At 34.8% G+C, this 26,586-nt stretch overlaps 1 protein-coding gene across 2 annotated transcripts in view; it reads left to right on the top strand.

The window, feature by feature from the left end:
* The first annotated feature begins 6,514 nt into the window (after positions 1 to 6,514).
* LOC125231687 (ADP-ribosylation factor-like protein 4C) overlaps positions 6,515 to 26,586 on the top strand; it is a 92,156-nt gene continuing 72,084 nt past the window's right edge. For both annotated transcript variants that reach the window (XM_048137210.1, XM_048137209.1), the window contains exon 1: positions 6,515 to 6,990. The gene's annotated coding sequence lies outside the window, so the exon portion shown is untranslated. The remainder of the gene's footprint in view (positions 6,991 to 26,586) is intronic.

The following is a 26,586-nucleotide window of genomic DNA, read 5'->3' as shown; positions in this document are numbered from 1 at the left end:
GATCTAAAGATTCATTCGTTAAATCACTTCAAAAATGGTAAAAATTAAGAAATCTGAACAAGCTTTCATTGAAATTGGCTCCACCCCACTTTTTGCAATGTCAGAATCTCTGCAACGAGTTCGTAAAACAAAGTTTTAATGGAACCGTGTGGAGAGGTAGGCCAGCGCGGAAAGCGAGCTATTGCCAAGAATATTCACAAATCATTTTGCCTCTACAACCGTGAATAAAAAATGTTAACTTATCTAGAACACCTATAACAGACTTCTGGCCGAAGGGCGTGGTGTTTCGGCGGTTCCGGGGCAACCTGCCGAACACTACGCCGTGTCAGACGACGCAACGGAGCCACGCTGTTACGTCGTCGCCTAAATAGAATATTGTTTTTTTTTTGTCTGATTTTTACTGTTTTATGTGCTATACCTATTGTTTTTATTTTTTAGTTTCACAGTGCTTTGGTTTTACTGTTATGCTGTGTAACTTATTTGAATAATAAATAAATAAATAAATAACAATAGTACCTAATCGGAGACCATTTATTGTTTAGTTAATACCTTACAAAAGCGTGTCTAAAGTTGAAGTTATGAACTCTTAACACAAATTACATTACAAATTTGCATTTGCTGTGTGTTGCCAGTTCTGAGAAATTAAAATTAATATAATAATTATCATTAAGATAATCATTTAAATTGTATATCACATTGTTATTCTCGTGCCACATTGTATAATTAATAACTTTAAACCAATATTGGAAACTGTAAGTCTAAAATTAAGAAAACATGTTGTAACCTTATTTCATTGGATGACTGTTTGTTTCATAATAAAAAAAAAAAAAATAAGGTACATGGAAAAAATGGATCAGATACAATTGCCCCCCAGTCGAGATTTGCCCCGCTGTACCTTATGAACATTCGACGCTATGCAACTTAATTTGATTGTATTTTAACTGTCCTAACCTACGCAACGATTCAAAGCACAATTAATAAGTATACCTACTATTAGCCTAAAGCCTATGTACATAGCTTCGTGATGTATACATAAAAAAGGTGCCAATGTGTACCGTATGTTGTTGGCTCTCGTATCAAATCGCCTTTTCTCTTTTCTGCTAGTCAGCTATTATTGCTACGAGTATAATAAACTAGCCACTAGTATGCTTGCTTACTTTAATTGTTATGTTACCACTGAAGTGTTGTGTAACCCTTACAACCTCCCCAAAATGGAAGTTTAATTATAAAACTTTTAGATTGAAATGCATGTGTGAGCTAAGTATAAACATACTTTGCATATGTCTATGTTTATTCATTTGTTTTAGACAGACGATTAATTACGGAACAAAGCTCAAACTTTGGTTTCAGACCATTTCCTTTTTTAATGATTATGTGATGTTGTAAAATAATTAGGACTTGTAAGGTAAGGGCGTATCAATTAAGGAAAGGGTTATTCAAAATATGGGGCCAACATTTTAGTAATTAAGTGATTTTTGTCCTTACTCCCATGATAATAATATTCATAAATTATTCATAACCACCATTGGTTTTCCATTATACATAAATAAATAAAATAATGAAGTTATAATTATACTCACCTCGTTTTTTTTTAAATTTCTATCATAAACAACACACAATATTATTTGCTAGATATGTAGGCGTTACATTAAACGTTTTCGAAGGCAACATGAATTTTAAACTGCCGCTGTAGGACTGGGAACCGATGGGTCTATAATCAACCCTTGTCTACTCCCAATGATCGCTCGAATAAGTCAAGTATAATTTTGCATTAGTTGTCAGTCCAATGTAAGGTAACCTCCCGATCCTTAACAACTTTGCGTAGTTGGGATGCTCACCAATACTTGTTTACCAATACACGTTTGAGCCTCCGTCTCGCCCTAGCTCAGTAACAATTTGGAACAACCCTGCAATATAATGATAAAAGGGTTAACCCGGCTCCAAGTCAATTAATAGGCAACTAGTGTTCCCATAATTTCGTTACGCCTCTGTGACATGAGACTTCAATTAACGTCAGTTTATTTAAAACCTCTTTATTGTGAAAAAATGCTTATTTATTATGTAAGAACTTATTTTTCAGCGCGATCACATAGAAATAATTTGGAGTTCCGTAGGTATATCGAAAAGAAAAACCGGAACCCTTATAGGGTCACTTTGTTGCCCGTCCGTCCATCCATCTGACTGCCAAGACGCTTGATTTACCAAGAAATGATACGAGTACTACTGAATAGTACAGTACGATTAGTACCAATAGTACTAGTCGTAGTAGTTCGACTGCCTATTCGTCGTATGTGCCTACGTGACGGCATCATAATGGCATATCTACCTCTATTCATCGCTTTGTGTTAATTAGAGACTATGGTAATCAGAATAACTCGAATAAAGTCATCAACAATATGCAATTATGCATGATTGATGTGATTGAAACCGCTCACACACATAGCTAAATATTTAAAAGAACAAGATTCTTACTTTTTCAATAATATAAGAGATCGTTATACCGATATAAATACTTGTAATATACTGGATTAATCACGCTGAAACGTTAATGGAATGCAATTTCTCCTGTAAATCCCACGGGCTGACGCCCATTGCTAATCCCAACTTTGTCACACGAGAAAGCGTTATTTCCACTCGTTTTATCGAAAGCCCTAAAGAGGGCAATACATCAACGTCGGAGCCTAAGTCGTTCCATAGATAAACTGAACAAATAGTTTAACACAATGCCCATTTTTGTGTTTAGGCCATTGGACAAGATAAATAGCTGCTGACCTAGATATACACGTAGTACATGCAATTACAGAAAAGGTCAGTAGATATTACTTAACACCCGTGACTGTTGTTATGGTGCTACGAATACTCGAATAACAATCATGAGAACGTTTCACAGGTATATTTATGACCTTCATTTCTACCTGTGTATCATAAATATACTTTCACAGGTATTTATGATACATAGGTATGTAGCACAGATGATATGATATTAAATCGGTTAAAATAGCTACGTCTACAAAGAGGAAACAAGATATGAAGCTACAGTGCAGTTTATAGGCGCTAAATTTTTAAATTAATTTATAGAAAGTTCTGGAGAAACCAAAAACTTAATAAACACGGCCACCGCAAAACATTTACTAGAAATAAAAAAAATGCCGATTCTGACTTCACCACTTTTGACCCCACCAAGCAATTGTAAAAATATAAACTATATAGACCATTAGCGAAAAGGACGACGTTAAAAAAAGCTATCACATTTTTGCCAACATAATAAATGCTTTGATACAGCCAACAAAAAAGCTCCAGCTACATTTTATTTTTCATGAGTCCGTTAAAATAAAACGCGAGGGTATTATATAATAGAAACATTATCTCCGAAACTCCCATTAGCTAATTGCAACCTTATCTAGAATGCACTTTTCCTGTGATTCGTGTGGCAGGTAAACATTCCGCAGGGGAAATGTGTGCCATTTCACAAAGCCAATGGAATGGAAAATAACTCTATTTCCGCCGCAAAGTGTGAAAGCGTCGATATACTGACTCCGTAGCATGTAAAATTGAATTGAGTAGGTACATTATAATCTTACAACTAAAGTGTACTGGAGTCGACACCGAAAGGTTTAGTTTAAAATATAAAACAAATGCAAACTGTTTGAAAAAAATGTTTTATAATGTATGTATTGATATTTATGTATTACATTTTTAGGATTGCAATTGCATAACACTCAAAATATCGAGTTTTGTACACATATTTAACGATAGATCATTGGGTATTCCATATACTTATCGTCGAAATATGTATATTAGCTATCAGTGGCGGCTCGTGAACATTTCTGCTAGGCAACACCAAAGCAAAAAGAAACCTACCTCACCATTAAGTACTTTACTAGTAATCAATTTTAGGCAAGCCGGTGGGAATCGGCTTGTATAAACAGCCGCTGCTGTTAGCTATATACCTAACAAAAGTTTATTACATAGGTAATACTAGTAACACCTACCAAATAATAAAATCATCAAACATTTTATATCAACGGGACGTCGATCTTCCTTCATCTGCTCTTTGTTTTCTTGTCCTCAGGGTAACAAAGCTTGATTGACAGGCAAAAGATAAATACGAAATGAATGGCGCCACCATAGATTGCGTAATTATCTAACCCCCCCAACCTGAGACATTCCAAGAAGAGAGTGATCGATAAGGATAATAAACAAGCCAGTACATTTTATTTGACATTTACGTAAATTACAAGTTACAAGTGTTACAACACAACACATTATATAGTAAAAATATAGGTACAGATTTAATTCGTATCATAACCATGCTGTCTTTGACGTGGTTTTGATATGACGATAATCAAGCGAAACCAAGTCCGGTTCGTAGCGATTTGATTTTGAATGTTTGGTAAACGAGTGCTAAATGATAGGTAAAAGGTGCAAGTGTTAAGTATTACGTATACATAAATAGCCAATACCTTGCATTTTAAAAAGTTCACATTTCATTCATAACATAACAAACTATGTATATTAGAATTTTTACATAAAAAAAAATGTGCAAGTAATGCGTATTAAACAGTTAACAACACGTGTTCTGACTGGTTTTGATATGACGATAATTTGTTCGGTACTTAATAGCTTCAGGCTAGATTGACAGCGTTTTCGATAACCAAGCCTGTGTCAATGTTAAGTAAACGATAGTTCCATAGAAATTTTGTTCGAAATTAATTAGCCAAGAACTTGCACTTTAAAAAATATTTGCATTCCATTTATATTATAACCATGCTGTTTTTTGTGTGGTTTTGATGTGACGATAGTTTGTTCGGCAATGTCAGAGTTAAAATTTAAAGTGTATTCGATAGCCAAGCCTGTGTCAGTTTTAAGTAAACTATACCCAATTGATATAACGTCAAAAATGTGCATGTTTATTAGACAGCCAACAACTCGCATTTTAACAATGTTCATATTTCATTCATATCAAAACCATGCCCTATTATGGGTGGTTTTGATGTGACGATATTTTGATAAGCAGCGTTAGAATTTATGTCAAAAATGTGCAAGTGTTAAGTATTGGCTTCGTGCGAAGTGCATGGAGGGGGTAAGCAAAGCGATCGCAGTGCTTGCGGTGGTCAAAATCGACACTGATTGTGGTTGTCATCTATCAAAACTCATAAAATATAATACAATGTGTAATGTTTGATATGGGGCATCAATGTTGTTTCGTTGTTACTTAATTGTAAAAATAATGGCATAAATAGTCGTTGCACGTTCTATGCGTTTCTTAGAGCACACTGGAAATTGGATCAAAGAACTAAATGGATAGCTACGGTGAAAAGAAAACGTAAGTGACATGTCAAAACAAAACATTATAATAAATTATATTTAAGCTTTGTTTACCTAATATTGTTCAATACGCTGTTAGTATTTTTCCTACCGTAAAAGATAGTGCTTAAAGATTCAGGCCTAGCCTGGGAATAGGCCCGTGTCGGATATTTCTGCGGCCGCGGACATGACTAGGTACTTACGTTTAGATTTGTTTTATATGGCATTAACGGGACGGAGGTTTAGCGAATACCATATCACTAACTCGAAGAACTTGTACCATTACTCCTATGTTCTTCAAGATTCCTTATATGCCTTGCCAGCACCAATTTATTGGCTCTTTCTGTAGTCTGGGGTTGGAAGTTTATACCGTGAGTAATGCTTTGGAAACTGATTTTTGGTATTATATCCATGTCTTTATAATCTATCTACCTAAATTACACTTGAAATAGTAGCTCTTGTTATTCGATTTATTTAAAATTAACGAAAAATCGTTAAAATATAATGTTTGTTTACATGTCATTTTTTGACATTTTCCATTTCAAGTTCACATGGTAGTGGGCGTAATTGTCGTGCACGTAGCCAATAAACAGTCAACAACTTGCATTTAACAAAAATGTTTACATTCCATTTATATGATAACCTTGCAGTTTTTTGGGTGGTTTTGATGTAGTAACAATTTATTTGGTAGCTTCGGACGAAGCTAAATTGTCAGAGATTTCGATATCTGAACCTGTGTCAATGTTAATGCCAGGATCGACCTTCGACATTTTCAATAAACAAGAACACAAAAATTATTTTCTTGGTAGGTACTTTTTATGCAATGCTCTCCTGAATCAACAGATTTAGCATCGATCCATTTTTCCCATTATTTTCCTCAACAAACGACTACTTCAACGAAAGTATCTAAATGATATGAAATAAAAGACCGAACGAATCACAATTTCACGATAGAACGATCGCATTACTTATCGTTTAATATTCGGAAAACATCAAAACACTCGTCGTCGCGGCGGCGAATCTGGCACAACCGTGGATTGAAACGCAAAGCAAACCCACCTGTGCTACAGCTACAGCATGGTGTTTCGAATGAGTCCCCATCGAGTTGATTCGCCTCGTGCCGAAGTCGAGTCGCTGCGAATATCGCGCGAATGCAGCCGAAAGGCGATCTTTACTCGCTCGCTCCGGCCCGTGTGCTCGGAGTCTCGCTCTCGTCACTTCTTCAGTCCGGAGGTGTCCGCGGGCGGGGCGGCACGTACGGCGTGCGTGGTCGTCGTGCCACTCGACAAGGCATTGTTTTTACTATGCACATCATTGTTTAAAACCGTTCTTATCAAATCAATACGATTTAGGAGTGATATTACACGGCCTACGCTTCGTTTAAAGCGAGATAACGACAAGTGTTCGAACAAATCAGTGACAATAAAGCGGTTTATCTACAGCTACTTGCTTGTGGCTTATTGACAAGTGAAATTCATAATCGGCCCATTCATAGGAGGAATCGGTTCGAGAGTTTGTTATTAGACTTTTACTCGTGTAAGTGATCTTTGTGGTGAAGCAAAGGATGCAAATCAATAATCGAGTGGATACCCAGCTGTGAACGGAGAGCTCGTGCTGTGCGGTTTCATACTCAGTTGCATATTGATTGCCACTGGATCTGGATAGTGTCAACAAAGTACCTACGTAAGTTTTCTCATAAGAAACCGCTTTTGATGTCTGCTGTACATGTATAGGAAGCTTATCAGTAAACATAAGAACTGTCAAGAAACGTCCCGATGTAGAAACGTTGCACAATTTCTTATCTGTCCTAATCTATTGCATGTAACAGGTCCGGCGTGACCATTGAGGTATATGTACTACGTACTAGAGGCGACGTTGCTAAGAGAATTCTTACACAACGCACTGCGGTCCATGGACCGCAACGTTGTCAGTCCTTACCAGGTCCTTGCGGTGCAGTGACGTGCCGTGATGCATTTACTTTCCACGTGAATAATGCCTTCTTGTATGCTTAAAAATTGTACTAATCACTCGAGGAAATCAAATAACAGCCAAGGTGTGACATTTCATCGGTAAATTAAACAAAAAACTCGTCTATAATATTTTAAGATTGAATATTCTACAAACTCGCGAGCGGGAGCGACACTGCCGCCATTTTGGTGACGCAATCATCATAGACTATAAAAAGTTAACCGCGCAGATGTGCCATTTACACCGTTCCTCTAATGTGTTTCACCTCTAATAGAGTTGCGAAATATAAATATTTCTATTTGGAAAATTATTAAGTAACTACTTACTATTTCATTAATTATGTTACTAAAATATAAAAAAAGTTTATTTGTTTAATATATATAGTTTATAGTTTTTGAGTAAAATTGTATTTTTAGCTCGCTCACTTTTTTCTTCGGCCTGGTCATGAAAAAAAGGGACGTGCTGAGGAAACTTGGTTACCAACTAACCACACATATATTATATATGTTTATTGTGTATTTTAAAGAAGAAGATAAATACAGCACAATTATTTTGTATTAATTTGTATTGTTTAAGTTGTAAATAAATAAATAAGTTTGACTAGAATATCCGTATTTTATTTAACTATAATGTAAAATTCCCGTTAGGCAGAATATAATAATGTGTCACATCTGGAGGTAGACCTACTCTACGCGTAAATAACCGCTCCCCGCACCCCGCGCACTTGTCAGCATGTGCAGAGTTTTCGCTTGGCAACGTCGCCTCTAGTACGTAGTACATATACCTCAATGGGCGTGACATTTGATATAAGGCGCAAGGCGAGAGAACAAAGAAGAAATATCAATTCTTGTGTTATATTTATGTAAACAAGAGAAGAGAAGCGAACATTTTGCAACGACATAAGCATACATCTGTATTTATATCAACTAACTGCCTGTTCCTTCCAACACAGGTCAGATTCAGCAACGTCCAACATCGCGAATTTGTTATGCCAGTCTTTTGTGAACCTTTGTTGATGAACAAAAAAAACTAGATAGGTATCAACCTCACTCAATGTCAATGCCAAAAAACCAAGGCTGATTGCCAGTTACTTACACTGTAATTTATTCAAATCGAATGATTACGTGAGATGGGATGGCATGTTAAGAATTCCAAGAACTGGGAACATGGGCGCCAACATTTGTGGTGTCAGTACAAATTTATGTCACTGCCACTTGAAACCCAATCGATTCGAAGAATGAAAACAAATCGGCACAACAAATAACACGTTGTAAGCCAATCAGCACTCAATGGCCACACTAATCCTTGGCAGCGTCGTCACAGGGAATTAGCTTAATTGATAGCTTACTGACCTGCATTCGCCGTCAGAATTGCTACAAAACGTTTCAATTTCCAAAACTATTCAAGTTTTGGGTCAATCAGCAAAAGGTCCATCCAAACGAGATACTGTTTCGTCCAATGTTATTAAATTGTCAATTTAATCAGGTGGTGTAGATGAAAAACTAAATTGCAAGGTCATTGGTACGTTGATTCCACTAAACTAGATAGCAGGTTGGGCCAAGAAATTGTAAATGCTGTATGAGGTTGCCACAACTGGACAGTGTTATGGAATAAGCGATCAAGCGACAGTTAGTTGAAATCGAGAAAATGAGCTAGAAAGATTTGAAATTTGAATCTGTTGTTGTAAGTTCATTTATAAAGCAAAAAAGTTAATTTTGACACTGAACCTATAAAAGTGTTCATAATTTAAATTGATAAAAAAATAACACCATACCTATTCAAGTTTCGAAGTTATTAACGTTTTTCCGCTTGATTCTTTATTGAACTAATACTGCGATGAGGTTAATTTATTTCGCCGTAGCGTACTATGAGACATATTTTGTCGCTTGATTCTTTAATGCAAATTGTTAGAGGTAAAGTGAATACTGGAATAAAATAAAATTGCATATATTTGAGTAAATAGTGCTATTGTAAATAAATTAACAACAATGTTTTCCTCCACAATGATTAGGACTAATCCGTCTAACAATTTAGTTTTGTTCTGCAATCAACTTTTTTTAATAAATGTCAAAAAAATCAGCATATATGGCAAAATTGGCATTGTAACTAATAATAATTCATTAGTACTAGCCAGGATTACACACACAAGATATTATGATATAACAAAATCTCTTGATACTTAGTTCTCATCAAGCGAAATATCCTGCAATTTCAAATATGTAACAACGAATTAAACGACACCAACAGGGCGGTTAAATCGATATTGCGTTTATAAATCATCAAAACTTTAAACCAAAACGAATTAATAACATCTTTATGGCGTTTAACTCGATTTTGCGATTTAGAATATACGCTTATTATAATTTGTAAAAGTAAATTTGGCGTTCAATTCGTTTTTACGTAACGACTTAGTACACAGGGCCATACAAATTTTAACGTGTCGCTTGATTCTACCCCTTAAAATAAGGCTGTAAGCATGATTTTTCAACAAAGAAATAATCAATACTATAGATTATCACATTTATATCCGAACTGCATTCATAACTTAATGATTAAAAACCCAAACATCTCACATCCCTAGATGTGAGATGTTTGGGTTGAAGTTCAAAGAACATCAATGTTTTATTTGTGCCATTTCTCTTTCTGCATTGATTCTTCAATAGCATACTAGCTACTTAATTGTGTTCATTGACGTACTTACATCCTATAATCCATACTAATATTATAAATGGGAAAGTGTGTGTGTCTGTTTGTTTGTCTGTCTTTCACGGCAAAACGGAGTGACGAATTGACGTGATTTTTTAAGTGGAGATAGTTGAAGGGAAGTTGGAGAGTGACATAGGCTACTTTTGGTCTCTTTCTAACGCGAGCGAAGCCGCGAGCAAAAGCTAGTCATAAATAAAGTTGAAAATAATTCCGCCTTTACACTCTTTACCTTATTCACAAATCCTTTTCTTAAAATCTGGCCGCGCAGCTGCATAGCTCAAAGGGCAGGCAAGTCAAACAACCAGTTTTAAACCTAACCATATGCTGGCCCGGCACACCTTTACTTATTGCGATTTTGTAAAGAAACATCTGATGTAGGTACAGTCAGCTACAGAGACAGTTAACTGTATTGGTGACTGAAGTTTAATTAATTAAAGATGAAGAAATAGATTCAAAACAATAAATAGACTTATTAGAATAACACCTCACCACCTCCGCATCTCTGTTACTAACTCAAAGACGAGAAGAAAGCAGTATCAATAACTGAGATTTTATGATGTTGACTAGAAATAAATTATCGCTCTTACTTGACAGGCGATTACTTTCTTCGCTTTATTCTATCTGAGAATCATTCGCGATAGGCGCTCCAACCAACGCTTCATTGTTTCTTTTTCTGCGATGTGTCAGATCATCGCAGCTACACTTTCTATACGGAGTAAGTAATATGAAAACTAATTTCTACTATCACAATATACATATTATAAGGTTTATATGAATGTGTTAGTGTTTTTGTCCTTCTCATTAGGGTCTGTTAACACATTCATTCCACATACACAGAAGCAAAGTTAACCCAACGATACTCGTATTATGAATATTACCTCAATTTAGGTAATAATCTAAGTCTTCTAGGAACACGTCCTTCACGTGCCGCTCTCTGGATTTCTCAGTAATACTCAAACAACTGTGCCATATCAATACAATATAACTACTCAATTTTGCCTCGTTTTCTTATTCTATATCCAGCAATATCGCCATCTGGTCTGGCTCAGAGTTGATTAAATTTTTGGCTGGAACTTCTGACAGCGCGGTTTAAATATAGCGATGATCCGTTTATCCTGTCTCCGATATGGTCACCCGTCCATCATGATATATCTCCATGACAGTTCATACGTTCCCTTTATTCACAGACTAGTTGAGCTCACAATGGCTTCGGCGGAGCCTTATGGTTACGATTACTTAATAAAATAAATTATCCGGTGTTGCTCAACGATTGTAAAGAAGTCGTTGACATTTCCTTCTTAAACCCTTTGGCCGATTTGATTATGAAACTAGATTTGAACACAGCGGTGCGTTATGTAAAATGCTTTCAAGTTATCAATTGGATGATTAGTTATTTAACCGAGTTTGCATTACAAACTTAAAATACAACACACTTTTTTCGGTACAAAATCTACTAACAAACAACGTCCCGTGTGTCAACAAGAATCTTTATAATTCATATACCCAGACCTACTCTGTATATTCCTAGTTTATCTTCTTTAGAAATACGTTTGTTTTTATTTACAACGACATTGATCGTCACATTCCTGATTCCTGATTCATCCCTTTGCCTTGTCGGTCGTCAGAATTTTAAAATTCCTCGTGATTCATCGAGGTCTTGACTCTTGACAAATGAGACACATACGTTAGAGTGGTTAGATCAGTTACCCAAACGCGTTAGTTCCGCGTAGCACCATTTCCAGTCGCATTGTTCCCCAAACGCGTTAGTTCCGCATCGCGCCGTTTCCAGTCGCATTTTTCCCCACTAGAGTTTGTTGTCGTTCATGTATGTTTCTATTGGCATGTATTGACAGGCGATCCTTTATCTAACAGTTTTTTTTTCCTAATCGTTTATTTTACCAAGAGCATTTACCACTTGTCGACCTTCGTCCCATAGCATTTTTTTCTATTCGATTGATGTTTCAGACGCAAATATTAACAGTCGCTCTTTTAAATAGGTTGATCAACAAAAAATAGTTACGGAAAATTTATATTTGTCATTGTTTACACATAAATCAAATCCGAGATTAGATATCCATTAAGGAAACTTAAGATTTAATATGTTAAATTTAATGTTATTGTTTCCTCGACGATGTCAAAACTAGGTAATCGAATAAATTTGTCTCGATAAATGTTACGAACAAATACACCGTGTTTTTATTGAACTCCGTTAACTTTAAGGGCGGCTTCTGATGAAAACCTAACTGCGTGTCGAACTTGATGGAAAACAAAACAAACACGGTGTATCAAAACATTACATGATCTTTTTGTTTTTAGAGGTTTTAGGTAGGTAATGCTGATTTTAAAAATAATGACCAATTTGAAACCATGATTGCAGAGCTGCAGAGTTAGCTTTGCCTGAATTTACGCACAAATTGACTACCTGTCAACTTTCAATCGAGAATGAATCGTAAAATCAATCGATTAAGATACGGATTAAATGAATTTCAATCGTATGTTAGGTCGATTAATTTAATCGCGATTAAATCCATCGTTGACTAATTTTGACGATTTTTTTTAATCAATTAATTAGTCGAATAAAAAGTTAATCGATTAATGCCCATCTCTGGCTGTACTATTTCTAATTTCAATTATTCTATGTCATATTTTTTCCTGTCAATATTCTTTCGATATTCATTGTAAATATACCATAATACATCGTTTTTATTAAATCTGGAGTTTCTACGACATAAACCCGTTATTCCCCGGCAACAGCCAGAGATGGGCATAAATCGATTAACTTTTTATTCGACTAATTAATTGATTAAAAAAATCGTCAAAATTAGTCAACGATGGATTTAATCGCGATTAAATTAATCGACCTAACATACGATTGAAATTCATTTAATCCGTATCTTAATCGATTGATTTTACGATTAATTCTCGATTGAAAGTTGACAGGTAGTCAATTTGTGCGTAAATTCAGGCAAAGCTAACTCTGCAGCTCTGCAATCATGGTTTCAAATTGGTCATTATTTTTAAAATCAGCATTACCTACCTAAAACCTCTAAAAACAAAAAGATCATGTAATGTTTTGATACACCGTGTTTGTTTTGTTTTCCATCAAATTCGACACGCAGTTAGGTTTTCATCAGGAGCCGCCCTTAAAGTTAACGGAGTTCAATAAAAACACGGTGTATTTGTTCGTAACATTTATCGAGACAAATTTATTCGATTACCTAGTTTTAACATCGTCGAGGAAACAATAACATTAAATTTAACATATTAAATCTTAAGTTTCCTTGATGGATATCTAATCTCGGATTTGATTTCTGTGTAAACAATGACATATATAAATTTTCCGTAACTATTTTTTGTTGATCAACCTATTTAAAAGAGCGACTGTTAATATTTGCGCCTGAAACATCAATCGAATAGAAAAAAATGCTATGGGACGAAGGTCGACAAGTGGTAAATGCTCTTGGTAAAATAAACGATTAGGAAAAAAAACTGTTAGATAAAGGATCGCCTGTCAATACATGCCAATAGAAACATACATGAACGACAACAAACTCTAGTGGGGAAAAATGCGACTGGAAACGGCGCGATGCGGAACTAACGCGTTTGGGGAACAATGCGACTGGAAATGGTGCTACGCGGAACTAACGCGTTTGGGTAACTGATCTAACCACTCATACGTTACGTTTTGAGCGTAAATAATGCGCTTTAGCTTATGGAGGTCAGTTTTAAAATAGAAGATATTCCCTTGAATTGTAGAGGCATTTACGTATTTATACGCTAATTTCACGGCGGTATAATTAAGTACGTACTTAAACGTTTCCTATTGTATATCTATGATTATTGCATTGCCTGTGTTTAATTGTTTATAGTACAGTATAATAAAGTGTACTATCGTATGGTGTGGTCTGGTCGAACTATAGTAATTACTTACTAGTATATCTAAACAATCTTAGTATCATTGCTTGTATCATACAAAGTTCCGTGGCAATCGCGGTTTCATGCACATTAATTCGGTCGAACACCGCGAGGTTTACGTTATCGCTAACCTTAATCTAAATCTGAAATAACCCACTTCCATGTCGACGAAACAGTTTTTGTGTCTGCTAATTTATTACACTTTACGATTAAATTTATGAGTCTCGTCAATTTTAGGCTATGAATAACATTATGAAGCATGCTAAAAAAAAGTCGAAATAATCCCAACCATCGTTATATTTGCCCTGCCTGCTAAGCCGCGGTCCTGGGTTCCAATCCTGGTAAGGGCATTTATTTGTGTGATGAGCACAGATATTTGTTCCTGAGTCATGGATGTTTTCGATGTTTCTTGAGCTTACCGTGGGACTCAGTCAATCTGTGTAAGAATGTCCTATAATATTTATTTATCTTTTGCAAGTACATAATATATGTACCAAACTTGAATAAGGTACATCGGGGCAAATCTCGACTGGGGGGACAATTGTAACTGATCCATTTTTTCCATATTACACTATGATTTTGAGTTCTACAATACGTATCCACTGAACACGCCTACCATATATAACCGGTGGACACTCTATTTAATAATGCAAACATTGTAAAACATGGAAAAAATAGACCAGTTACTTTTGTCTCCCAGTCGAGATTTGCCCCGCTGTACCTTACAATACTAGTATTAAAAAGTTGTTTATACTTATCATTACCTATTTGTTAAAAAAACGATAGTGTTGTGGTTTTAGAATTATTTACGTATTGAGGTTAATGAAAGCTGGCCGCTGAGTATAGAATCTTGTGTGACTCGAGTTTCACAAACATGTGTTTATGTGTCACAATGTGCCATTATTTATTGACACCATCTAATTCTAATATCTATTTTAATCTACGGACATATGTATACATACTATATCCGAAATTATTGCGTATGGCATTGAACCAAACCGAATGTTTTTGAATAGAAAAAATGTAAAGCGAAATCGTATTGAAATTTACATAGGAAAAGTAATTTAATATTCAAAAAGGATTCATTCGTTTGCAACAGCCGCAATTTGTCGGAAAGCTTTGCTTTGAAAAAAAGTTGTTTTATGAATAATAGACCATGATATCAAATCAGAGAAAAAGCTTTCACATTATACAGACAAGTGTTCCGCAGCTAGTACATGGGCTAACCACTATCGTTTGTTGTTGTGAGCTGATTTGGAAACTCAATGAATAACGAAACAGACGCTAATAGTTTTATCAAAGATTCAGCTAAACTCGACGCCTTGGCTTTACACATATTACGCAGTTGCTAACAGATCGACTAAATATTTACTTCACTGCTACATTAACGGTTAACACCTTGGAGAGATAAATCGTAAATCTTCAATTTAATACTGCAAGGAAACGGTCGATTTTGACTGCTCTCACAAAGTTAGTCTTTTGATGACTGTTTGAAAATCCAAAACCATTGGAAACCGTAGTCAATCATTAAATTACTGTAAAATAGCGGGTTTTTTAATGAAAGAAACGGTACAAAAAGTAATTAAAATTTATGCTTCTATCATTAATTGAGCTCAGCATCAATAACCCAATTTAGGTCGTAAGATTAGAAGTGCACGCGCCGCTCCAAACATTCATACAATTGGGCAGTAGTGACTTACTTAAACATACTATACAGGGTGATTCAGGATCAAGCTTGAGCATTCAGTAAGTTATACACAACTGTTTTGTACTAATATTTATTTATTTATTTATTTAAACTTTATTGCACAACTAAAGAAACATGTACAAATGGCGGACTTAATGCCAAAAGGCATTCTCTACCAGTCAACCATTGGGTTAAACAGAGACAAATATGTTGGCGCAGGAGAAATACGAGTAATAGCTAACAGAGACAAATATAATCGTGACATCAAACATAAATTTACTAAACTCAGGTTGAATACTAATACTTATATAAATTTATATAAAGATAGACTAATATATATAATTACATATTAATATATCTGAAATTAACGTCAATTCACTTTTTACTGGTCTAAAAAAGTTTTTTCAGGGCCACCCTACAATTTTATTACGCGACCGCCAACAAATACTGACATTTGTTTTGTCCGTGACAAGTATCAAATAGGATGTTATCAGATTTTTTTTACTTTTGACAAAGCATTTCTTCCAGTGACATTTTGTTCTTTATGGAGATTGGTCGCTTAGAGAGGTTTTGTCATTATTAATTAATCTTGTAAGGTGTCCACATGATTGTAAATAATGAAAAAAAATTAAACTAGTCCCTGACAAAAAAGGGGAAAGTTTTTGATTGTTTTATTTAAAGATGCTGGTGAAGATCCGTTAACATTTAGAGACAGTGTCTCAAGTCATGAATAACCCTTTATACGTTACATACAGCGGTAGAAGGGATGCCTTCACCGCATTCGAACCCAGGACCATTCGGCGTAGTAAGTCCAGACCGGTCGTCAAAACCTACGGTGTTTTCCATTCCTTCCATTAAAATTTAAAGATATGTAGTCCTGCTCACGTCTCATGAATCATCCTGTATATATAGTGGATGGGAAGCAAGTGGCCACAATTGGGCTGTTTTCCCACGCAACAATGCGAGCTACCCACGCTGTGCCTGCATTCGTTAGAACCGTGCCAAGTGACATTACTAGAGAGAGTTACTCAATGACAATGAATGATCGCGCATTATTAACACTAAATGGTGGTATGAATATGAATGCTACTAATTAAGAATGTTTAGTACAATGTGCGAGACATGGTCTATGTCGATAAAGAGAGGATGTTTTTAATATATTAGGTAATCCATGTATCGCTTTAAGAAATCAATTTATTACTGCAGAGTTCGAGTCGGACAAATATTTCGATTTAAAAATCCAACGGCCTTTGAACTCAGCTCCACCCGATATTTTGTGTGTGTGTGGATTGAGTGAGCACCTTCCGAAAATAAAAAAAAATATGCTGATCATTTAGTAAAAGTTCTAAAACAATTGTAAAACGAATCTCTGAATTTGTAAAAAGATAAATCAAAAGATACAGCCATTAACATGTGCTCACTCAGTTCTCACAAACCACCAATGAAAACAGTGAATATATTCATTTAACATATAATATTTATATACTAACATTTAGTAAAAAATAGGCCAACCTACCTCTATAAATATTAGATCACCTAGTGACGTATTAAATTTTTTACAAATAGTTTCTTATGCTCACTCAATCCACACACTTTTGAAAAGCCGAATTTTGATGAAAAACATAAGATTTAGACCGCTATTATATGTGTATAGTTTAGTAAAAGTGAAATGGGAATTTGTAAAATACAAAACGAACCACTAACGTGTCAGGTTTTTTTATAATAAATTTTTGTAAGTGCTCACTCAGTCCACACGTTTTGAGAAAGTTAAAAATGTAAATATCTTACGATTTGTAGCACCTAAGACACTCGAAAGTACTTCAACATTTAGTAAAAATTTTTACTAAATATCCACCATCTAATATTTTATATTCGTTGTCTGGTTTTAAAGATATTCAGACATAACTTTTCTCATACAAATGTATCAAGTAGGGTAACCACACTATGTCGGCTCCTGATTTTCCCCACCTTCCCATTGTCATATTGAGATTGGGGAGTTTCGTTCAATTTTGATAATAGTTTATATTAAACTAATACCATATTAATTCTCCATCTGCAAACTGTTTTTAGGTTATGTTCTTGGCCTAGTGATGATGTGTATTGTGTAATTTTTATCGACGTCAAGATAATAACCATATCGACATGCATGCATTAAAAAGGACATGAATGATAATTGGTAAGAAACAAAGAATATAATACTTCACTAGTAAGAAACCAGAACCTGGTAATCTAATCGCGCTAACAGATGAGCGTACCGGATTTGTAAGTGGGAGCGAGAAATAGTTATTCTTTTCTCGCTCCCACTTACAAATCCGGTAAACTATTATCAAAATTGAACGAAACTCCCCAATCTCAATATGACAATGGGAAGGTGGGGAAAATCAGGAGCCGACATAGTGTGGTCACCCTACTTGATACATTTGTATGAGAAAAGTTATGTCTGAATATCTTTAAAACCAGACAACGAATATAAAATATTAGATGGTGGATATTTAGTAAAAATTTTTACTAAATGTTGAAGTACTTTCGAGTGTCTTAGGTGCTACAAATCGTAAGATATTTACATTTTTAACTTTCTCAAAACGTGTGGACTGAGTGAGCACTTACAAAAATTTATTATAAAAAAACTTGACACGTTAGTGGTTCGTTTTGTATTTTACAAATTCCCATTTCACTTTTACTAAACTATACACATATAATAGCGGTCTAAATCTTATGTTTTTCATCAAAATTCGGCTTTTCAAAAGTGTGTGGATTGAGTGAGCATAAGAAACTATTTGTAAAAAATTTAATACGTCACTAGGTGATCTAATATTTATAGAGGTAGGTTGGCCTATTTTTTACTAAATGTTAGTATATAAATATTATATGTTAAATGAATATATTCACTGTTTTCATTGGTGGTTTGTGAGAACTGAGTGAGCACATGTTAATGGCTGTATCTTTTGATTTATCTTTTTACAAATTCAGAGATTCGTTTTACAATTGTTTTAGAACTTTTACTAAATGATCAGCATATTTTTTTTTATTTTCGGAAGGTGCTCACTCAATCCACACACACACGATATTTTTACACAGCCTGATACAAATTTGGTCGGTATTTCTAATTCAACGTGACACAAAGGGGATTTAATTTAGAGTTTTCCAGGTTGCGGCCCGTTTCAAGCGGCACCACAGCTCCCAACTCATTAGTACATAATTTAATTTACGCTATTGACCTACCGTCTGCTCTATAGAAAGACATATGTTGATACAAATGGTCATACAATGGTTTATAAAATTAAATTGTAGATAACCACGGTGTATAAGGGAGATTCATTCAATCTTGCATTTGATCATGATATTCATAATTTTACATTGTACAGTCACGTTCAATTACTTCTTTATCATCATCACTCAACTGTACTTGCAGTGCAATGTATTGAAAGAACTATATCATAGACGTATTATTCATATTTTGCAATATTATAATATTTTATATCAAGGTTAATCCATACATTTTGGCAAATAAAGCCATTGAAATTACAACTTCAAACTTAGATAATTTAAATTTGATTTATTTGAATCTTTCTCGAACTAGGTCAGAACTCAATGAGCTCCATCATAATGGGCGGGGAACGATTAGAAATTTGTTTGTCTATTAATTCCCCGGTAGCAAGCGCTAATAAAAGCCCTCAAATTGATTCTCGGTACATTTTTCCCTTTTGAAAGGGGATTGAAGCCGTAAAAAATGGATATAATTTGCACAGAAATTAAGTACCTACTAATAAATCTTCTTGAGGTTTGATTAAATGACGATGATGTTGTGCATAAGGACCCTTTCGATCTTTCGTCAGATCTCTTGTATAGAACCTGACATCATCATGACAAGGTACATATACAACATGATTGTTAGGCTGTATTATTTTAATACAGTTCTATTCTCTAGCGATTACCATTCAATAACTTGGTACACTTATCGCAACGTTTATGTAACGCATTGTCTGTGGCCTCACCTAGACTGCGGTTTATAAAAACCCACAGCGCATGTAACATCATCATCTCCAACTTTCTTTTCCTGGGATGAGGCGTCAGGGGAGTTATCTAATCCAATGTGACAGTCATCTAGGTGGTAAAATTAATCAAACAATGCATGATTTCATAAAAACTAAGAATATCTGAAGTGGAACTTTCGTGAGACATATTCGAATATTGAAAAACATGGTGGCTGTAGGTATTCACGTTTTATTATACTGCTATTGGTTGACTTGATTCGAGAATAATCATCATCATGTCTGTCTCTGAGAATAGTGTCAGTTTTGAATTTCGACCATCAATTTTGTGATTCGTTCGATTTAAATTCTACTTGAAACTATGGGTGGCTAAAACCATCAGATTCCCAATTTATATTGCACCTCTTTCAAAAATATTATTTCGCGGTCCGCCATTTTTGAGTGACGAAATCGGGAGCTGGAATTTCGGAAATCGGTTCCAGGTCTCCATTTCAATAGCTGTATTTTCGCGAGTATGAATTGTAATTTGTGCCTGTAAAATATATAGGCACGAATACGATCGAATTTTGCAGACCGGGTATATATAATGCCGCTTTTGGTAGAGCGACTGAATATATCAGGTACAACAATATTTGACCTTTTACGTATAATTAGGTACATGTTTGAAACTAAATATCCCTAACCTGGGTCCGTTTGCCCAACTGATAAGATTTCATTAGCTAAACAAATATATCCTCCAAAATCTCACGGAGGATCTTTGACGTCATCTATTGACTCGGGTCAATCCGGGCGATTCTGGGCGTTTACAAACAAGTTCAATGCGTCTAGACGGTTGAGAACTTGAGAGTTCAGAATTATAAGGGAGGATATGGATTTATAATAGTATTGTTTGATAAGCTACGAAACCCGCAAGGGAAAACAGATTTCATTTCAATTCAAAGATATTTTCGTGAAGGTGACGTTTTCTTAAAAGGTTTAACCAGTGTCCCTATCTAAATACATACTTTAATCATAAAAGTTTGTTTCTAATAACTTCATTTATGTTCATAAATCTAAATGACAAAACATTAATAGCTAATTGAATAAACCGTACTGGCGCGTTTATGACTAACACCATTAAACTTTCTGGTTTTATCTAGGTACTCGTACATGTCCAGTGGACAAACTGGTAAAATAACGATCATTGTAGGTAACATTCGTACCTAGCAACAAAGTAACGGTGTCCCAAAAATGACGCAAGATTTCAATTTGCCGTCATTTTTGTATTTTAGTGCTGGCAACCCTAAAAAAAACGATTTGATAGCTGAATGTTTAGGGTTTGTAAAGATTATAAAATTATAATAATTTTTGTAAAATGAAATATGAAACCAAAATACAATTTAATTGAATAAAATACGATTTCAAGTACATTTTCAATATTTGAATTAAATCTATGATTAAAATCTGAGAGCTAATATTTAAATTTGAGATGTTAATCGAACGGCCAAATAGGCAGAGTTTCGGTGTTCGCTGCCTGAGGAAGGGGTCCCGTCGGGTGGTCGCGTTGCCTCGTCAGCAGTTTGCAGACATTGTAGCTTAATCACTACATAGTATAAAACAAAGTCACTTTTTCTGTCCCTATGTCCCTATGTCCCTTTGTATGCTTAAATCTTTGAAACTACGCAACGGATTTTGATGCGGTTTTTTTTAATAGATAGAGTGATTCAAGAGGAAGGTTTATATGTATAATAACATCCATTAAATAGTGGAGAAGTACTGTTATTTTTGAGGTTTCTAATGTGATGTCGTAAATAATTACATGCGGGTAGATTATATTTATTTGTCTACCCCGAACATTTATATAAATTAATATCGGGTAGTTTTGTGTTGTTTACATCTCCGGTGACATTTTGCTGGGACGTCAGTCTTCCGCGACCACGGCCAGTGCAACCTGGCCGAAACGTTGGGAAAAAAGGTAAAAATAATGTTAATTAATCGCATTCGAACTGTATGTGACTTTAAATATGTGTACAAAGCGCGAGAACTTAGTGTTATCTTGATAAGGGATAGGGATAATCGTAAATTCGTAAATAAACTTAAAAATAAACTTATGCTTGAAGCGTATTACACTGTTGACGAATTTTTCAACGACGTGCACTCTTGAACTGGTTCACTATACCAACCATTTTGAATTATAAAATTGAAATGTATCTTCGACAGCATGTTTGCATTAACTATGTAAGTTATAAGTGCCGACTGTAGACACTTAATAACAAAAAATAACAAAGAAGAATAATTGTATTTATATGTAATTTTGTTGACATGTAAAACTATGTTTGATAAAGGAATAAATGATGAATGAATGATAGGGATAGCGATAGGGATAGCGATGTCACTACATAGTATAAAACAAAGTCGCTTTCTCTGTCCCTATGTCCCTTTGTATGCTTAAATCTTTGAAACTACGCAACGGATTTTGATGCGGTTTTTTTTTAATAGATAGAGTGATTCAAGAGGAAGGTTTATATGTATAATAACATCCATTAAATAGTGGAGAAGTACTGTTATTTTTGAGATTTCTAATGTGATGTCGTAAATAATTACATGCGGGTAGATTATTTTATTATTATTTTATTTTAGTTTATTTAGAACACAAACAGTCATAATAAACATCATACATATATGTAGTACATAATGTACCAGAAACTAAAGTAATACAAATAGACCTGGAGGTTCATAACATACATATGAGGTTAACCTAAACAGTAGTTAATAACAACATAGTAGTATAAATACGTAGTTCAGAAATAAGCGCAACACATAAATATGATAGATTATATTTATTTGTCTACCCCGAACATTTATATAAATTAATATCGGGTAGTTTTGTGTTGTTTACATCTCCGGTGACATTTTGCTGGGACGTCAGTCTTCCGCGACCACGGCCAGTGCAACCTGGCCGAAACGTTGGGAAAAAAGGTAAAAATAATGTTAATTAATCGCTTTCGACCTGTATGTGACTTTAAATATGTGTACAAAGAGCGAGAACTTAGTGTTATCTTGATAAGGGATAGGGATAGCGATAGGGATAGCGATAGCCATAGCGTTAGCGATAGCGATAGGGATAGAGATAGGGATACGGATACGGAAACGGATACGGATAATATGGGTATCGTTAGAGGGATACGGATAATCGGTCGGCGGTCTCTTACTATCAAAGTGCTCTAAGACGATCGTTGTTTGCTTGCTTGAAGATTACGTTTGCGATAAGTATAAGCAAAATGTAAAAAATTGTAAGGGATAATAGAAAAAAGTACTTTTTACCCACCGATCATATAGTGTCGAAATACGGGCTATGTGGGATGTTTATAAAGGTTTCCCCAGCGTATATAGAATTACCTACGCTGTGGTCGATGTGTAATATTTCTACAATCATTGCAAGCAAAAGTATTATGTGCAATCGAAATAATCGCAGATAAATATACCAGAGAAACCTAAGGATCCAAATGAAAATCTTAATGAATACTTTTATTACGCGGGCGAAGCCGCGGGTAAAAGCTAGTTATTAATATTCCGTGACTTATATTATAGCTACAAGTACATACCATATTATTAATCGTCAAAAACTTATATTAGAGGCTCTATTTGTTGTCAACTGCAATGTCCATTGACAACGCGTAATAGATGCAAGTTGATTCAGCGCGGTCATTAGAACTGCTCGCGGGCAGGTTTCGCGACATTGATATTGACCGGGTGAGGTCACTCGCTCCACTAGAGCTGACAATGCCGTTTTAGCCGATAACAACTGTTGGCGCCGAGAATGAAGTAATTTGTGCACGTAATTTGTATATAGTGATATTTGAATGAAATAAATGCATAAAACAAATGAACATACCTCTATAAATGTTTGATTTAATAGTTTTAATTTTAGATTGAAATATAAATAAAATAAATAAATAAATAAATATTATAGGACATTCTTACACAGATTGACTGAGGCCCACGGTAAGCTCAAGAAGGCTTGTGTTGTGGGTACTCAGACAACGATATATATAATATATAATATATAAATACTTATATACATAGAAAACATCCATGACTCAGGAACAAATATCTATGAATGTTTAAATATATATGAATATATATGTATAAATATATATGAATGTTTACTATGGTTAGGTTATTAGTAGGTAATCCAACTTCTCTAATAGATAAGTTGATATTGATACATCTTTTTGTAGGTGTTGATTAATGTGATAAATATAAACTTTATTTTTAACCTTCAGTAAACATAGAATTTATTGAAGAAGAATTAAATACGTAAGATACCTCTGTATTAATGTAAATAAGTGTAATAGTAGGTAAACCTAACGCCCAGTTTAGTTTACCGCATAATAGCAAGAATAAAGTGTTCATGACACCAATTCGTCTTCGTCCGCTTTCTGCCCGTCAGCGGATATCGCTTAATCTGGGGCTTGTTTCATAGCGATGCCACTATCACACTTCGCCAGCTATATAATGCGGCACCGGACGCTATATTTTCTTTATTTTTTCTTCGTGGATTCTCGTGGTCAAGAACCAAGTCCTCATTTTCCATTACTCCGTTCCATTTTCCTTTTCGTAAGCCATTCAAAGGAATGACCCAAGAAAAACAGGATTGGCAACTCCATTGACAAGAGGTCAAGAGGCAAACACAGAAATAACGGTCGAGTTTGTAATTATGCACTAGAATTGTATTGACCGAGATTCCAAACTCTTGTGCACTTGTAACTCGAAAATCAACTCAGAACTTCAGGGGTAAATCGGGGCTAGAAAATATTTATGATAAAACCTTAGATAAAAAAAATCCAATCTAAAATTAAGAATGTAAGGTGCACCAAACATGTTCAACGTTTTTTTTATACCACTTCGGTGGCAAACGTATTACATGTTTATTTAAAACGTGGTAAATATTTCGATTAGATGATTATGATATTGTCCCGGTGGACCTCATGTTGCGTGACTTTTCCACGATTACTTTTGATTTCCACAATCATTAACAACTACTTTTGTACCTAAATGTGTTCATGTAAATAAATATATATTTTCAATATGTATGTAGGTATACCCATGTTATTCCAAAACATCTAAGTACGGTAAACTACTCAAACAGAGTGTAACAAAATTAACTGTGTTAAATCCGTCTGAAAGATGACGGATACTTGCGTAGGTATACCTACTTATAAATCCATAGAAAGCTCAACCAAGGTCTTTGAACTTTTAATTGCTAATTACCGTCTAATAAGGTAAGATTGTCAAGAGGATTCGAATTAGATACTTCATTGAATATTTATAACCAGAAATTAAGTGGGCTGGAAGCTTTTATAAAGTGATTCATTTGCAATAAACATCATCCGATTATTGCCTACAATTTTTCAATTGTTATTTTAATAATGACTGACGAGGGTGACGTGGTAAATTACTACAAGGTTCGACGCGAAAACAAATAAGATAAAATCGAAAATTGCGACAAACAAATTCCGAACAAAAAGCTTAAAATGCCTGTGCGTATGTCAAAAATATCATTCCTGTCACAACGATTTTACTTCTCGCTACGATTTGCCATCGCTGTGATTATATACGCGTAATTGTAATGGGTTTGAGGTGCAATGCACTTTACTCCTATTACAAAGCAAATTACAAGGGTTAGGTAGTAAAATGATATGAAGCCTTTCATTTTATCGGTAGTCGGCGATATCAATAGCTATTGTGTACGCACACTGTGAACTTAAAAGGCTATTCCTAGTTATCATCAAAAGGGGAAAAAACGGACGTCTCATACGATTCAAAACAAGGTTTTCCATCGCAAACTGATCTTGCTGACTCTAATGTAAGTCGAAAGGTTTTTATGTACCTATCATTTTGCATGTAGGTAAGTAAATACTAACATAAACATTTTATAAGTACCTATTTATAAAGCCAAAAAATATAATATACAATAAATATTTACGTACCTCAAAAATTTACTTACGCCGAAATCAAATAACTTTTAACATTTTCGCTGGGTATTTTTTTCCCTGAAACATTTTAAATATCGCATCCATCCACCATTTTGCATCCTATGTGATTGATAATCTTATTTTTAAGCGATTGGGTTGGAGCCTGAGCGTGAATAATTAATCACCAATTTTTGGTCGTACTGTTATTCTGCAGCGCCTTATTTTTTAAATTATGCAAGCTCGACAACGCCCAAACAGAAACTCACAGATGCTAATTATGTAGGACCTTTACGTATCCTTATTAGTTCACATCGCTTTCCTAATTTGTTGCGCTGACAGTTCCCTTAATGCTTATTATCTTCAAACCTCATACGTCTTACTGTTAGATGAAAAATAGGACGCTGTTTCTTTCCAGTAAGATCTCTTGTTGTATAATTTATAAAATAAGATACTGCGTAAGTTATGGAAAGTTCTTATGAGACCGCCGGCGTGGGACTGCTCCGTTCACTTGCAGTGCGTGGGCGCACTTGAGCTTTATTAAAAATCGTTTTGTTCCTGAATTACAAAGCGGTGTTTTTGATGTCGATCACAGTTGATTGATCTTGAATACCTACCGGGGTAATTTATATTCGATGCAGACATTTCAAAAGTATTTTAAGGTTTTTCAATAGTACTCCGAAGAAGCTCAAGGTAGGCACTAGTTAACAATTATAATTAATTTATTACACACTTTTTATGTTGTTGAACGATCGACGCATTAAAATCCAAAGTTACATTTTTTTTTATAAAATTATCTCAACACCGCCGGTCTAAAGAAATAAAACTAATTGTTTATATAAAGACGAACCAATAAAAATGCAGTTATCTAATATAAATACAATACTATTAGCTACGACCCTGCTACGTACGAGCCTCCAGACTAGACTAGATCAATGGCTCCTAAAGGACTAAAATAGGTCAGGACTTTGACCCGCGTAGGTGTAGTCTCACGTCAATAATGCGTTAGTGAGGTAATAGTCCCGTATTTGTAAAATAGCCTCTGAATAAATTAACT

Source organism: Leguminivora glycinivorella, chromosome 12 (genome assembly GCF_023078275.1).
Source record: "Leguminivora glycinivorella isolate SPB_JAAS2020 chromosome 12, LegGlyc_1.1, whole genome shotgun sequence".
Taxonomy (NCBI): domain Eukaryota; kingdom Metazoa; phylum Arthropoda; class Insecta; order Lepidoptera; family Tortricidae; genus Leguminivora; species Leguminivora glycinivorella.
Note: the sequence above shows the minus strand (reverse complement) of the source record. Positions and strands in the feature narration are given on the sequence as shown.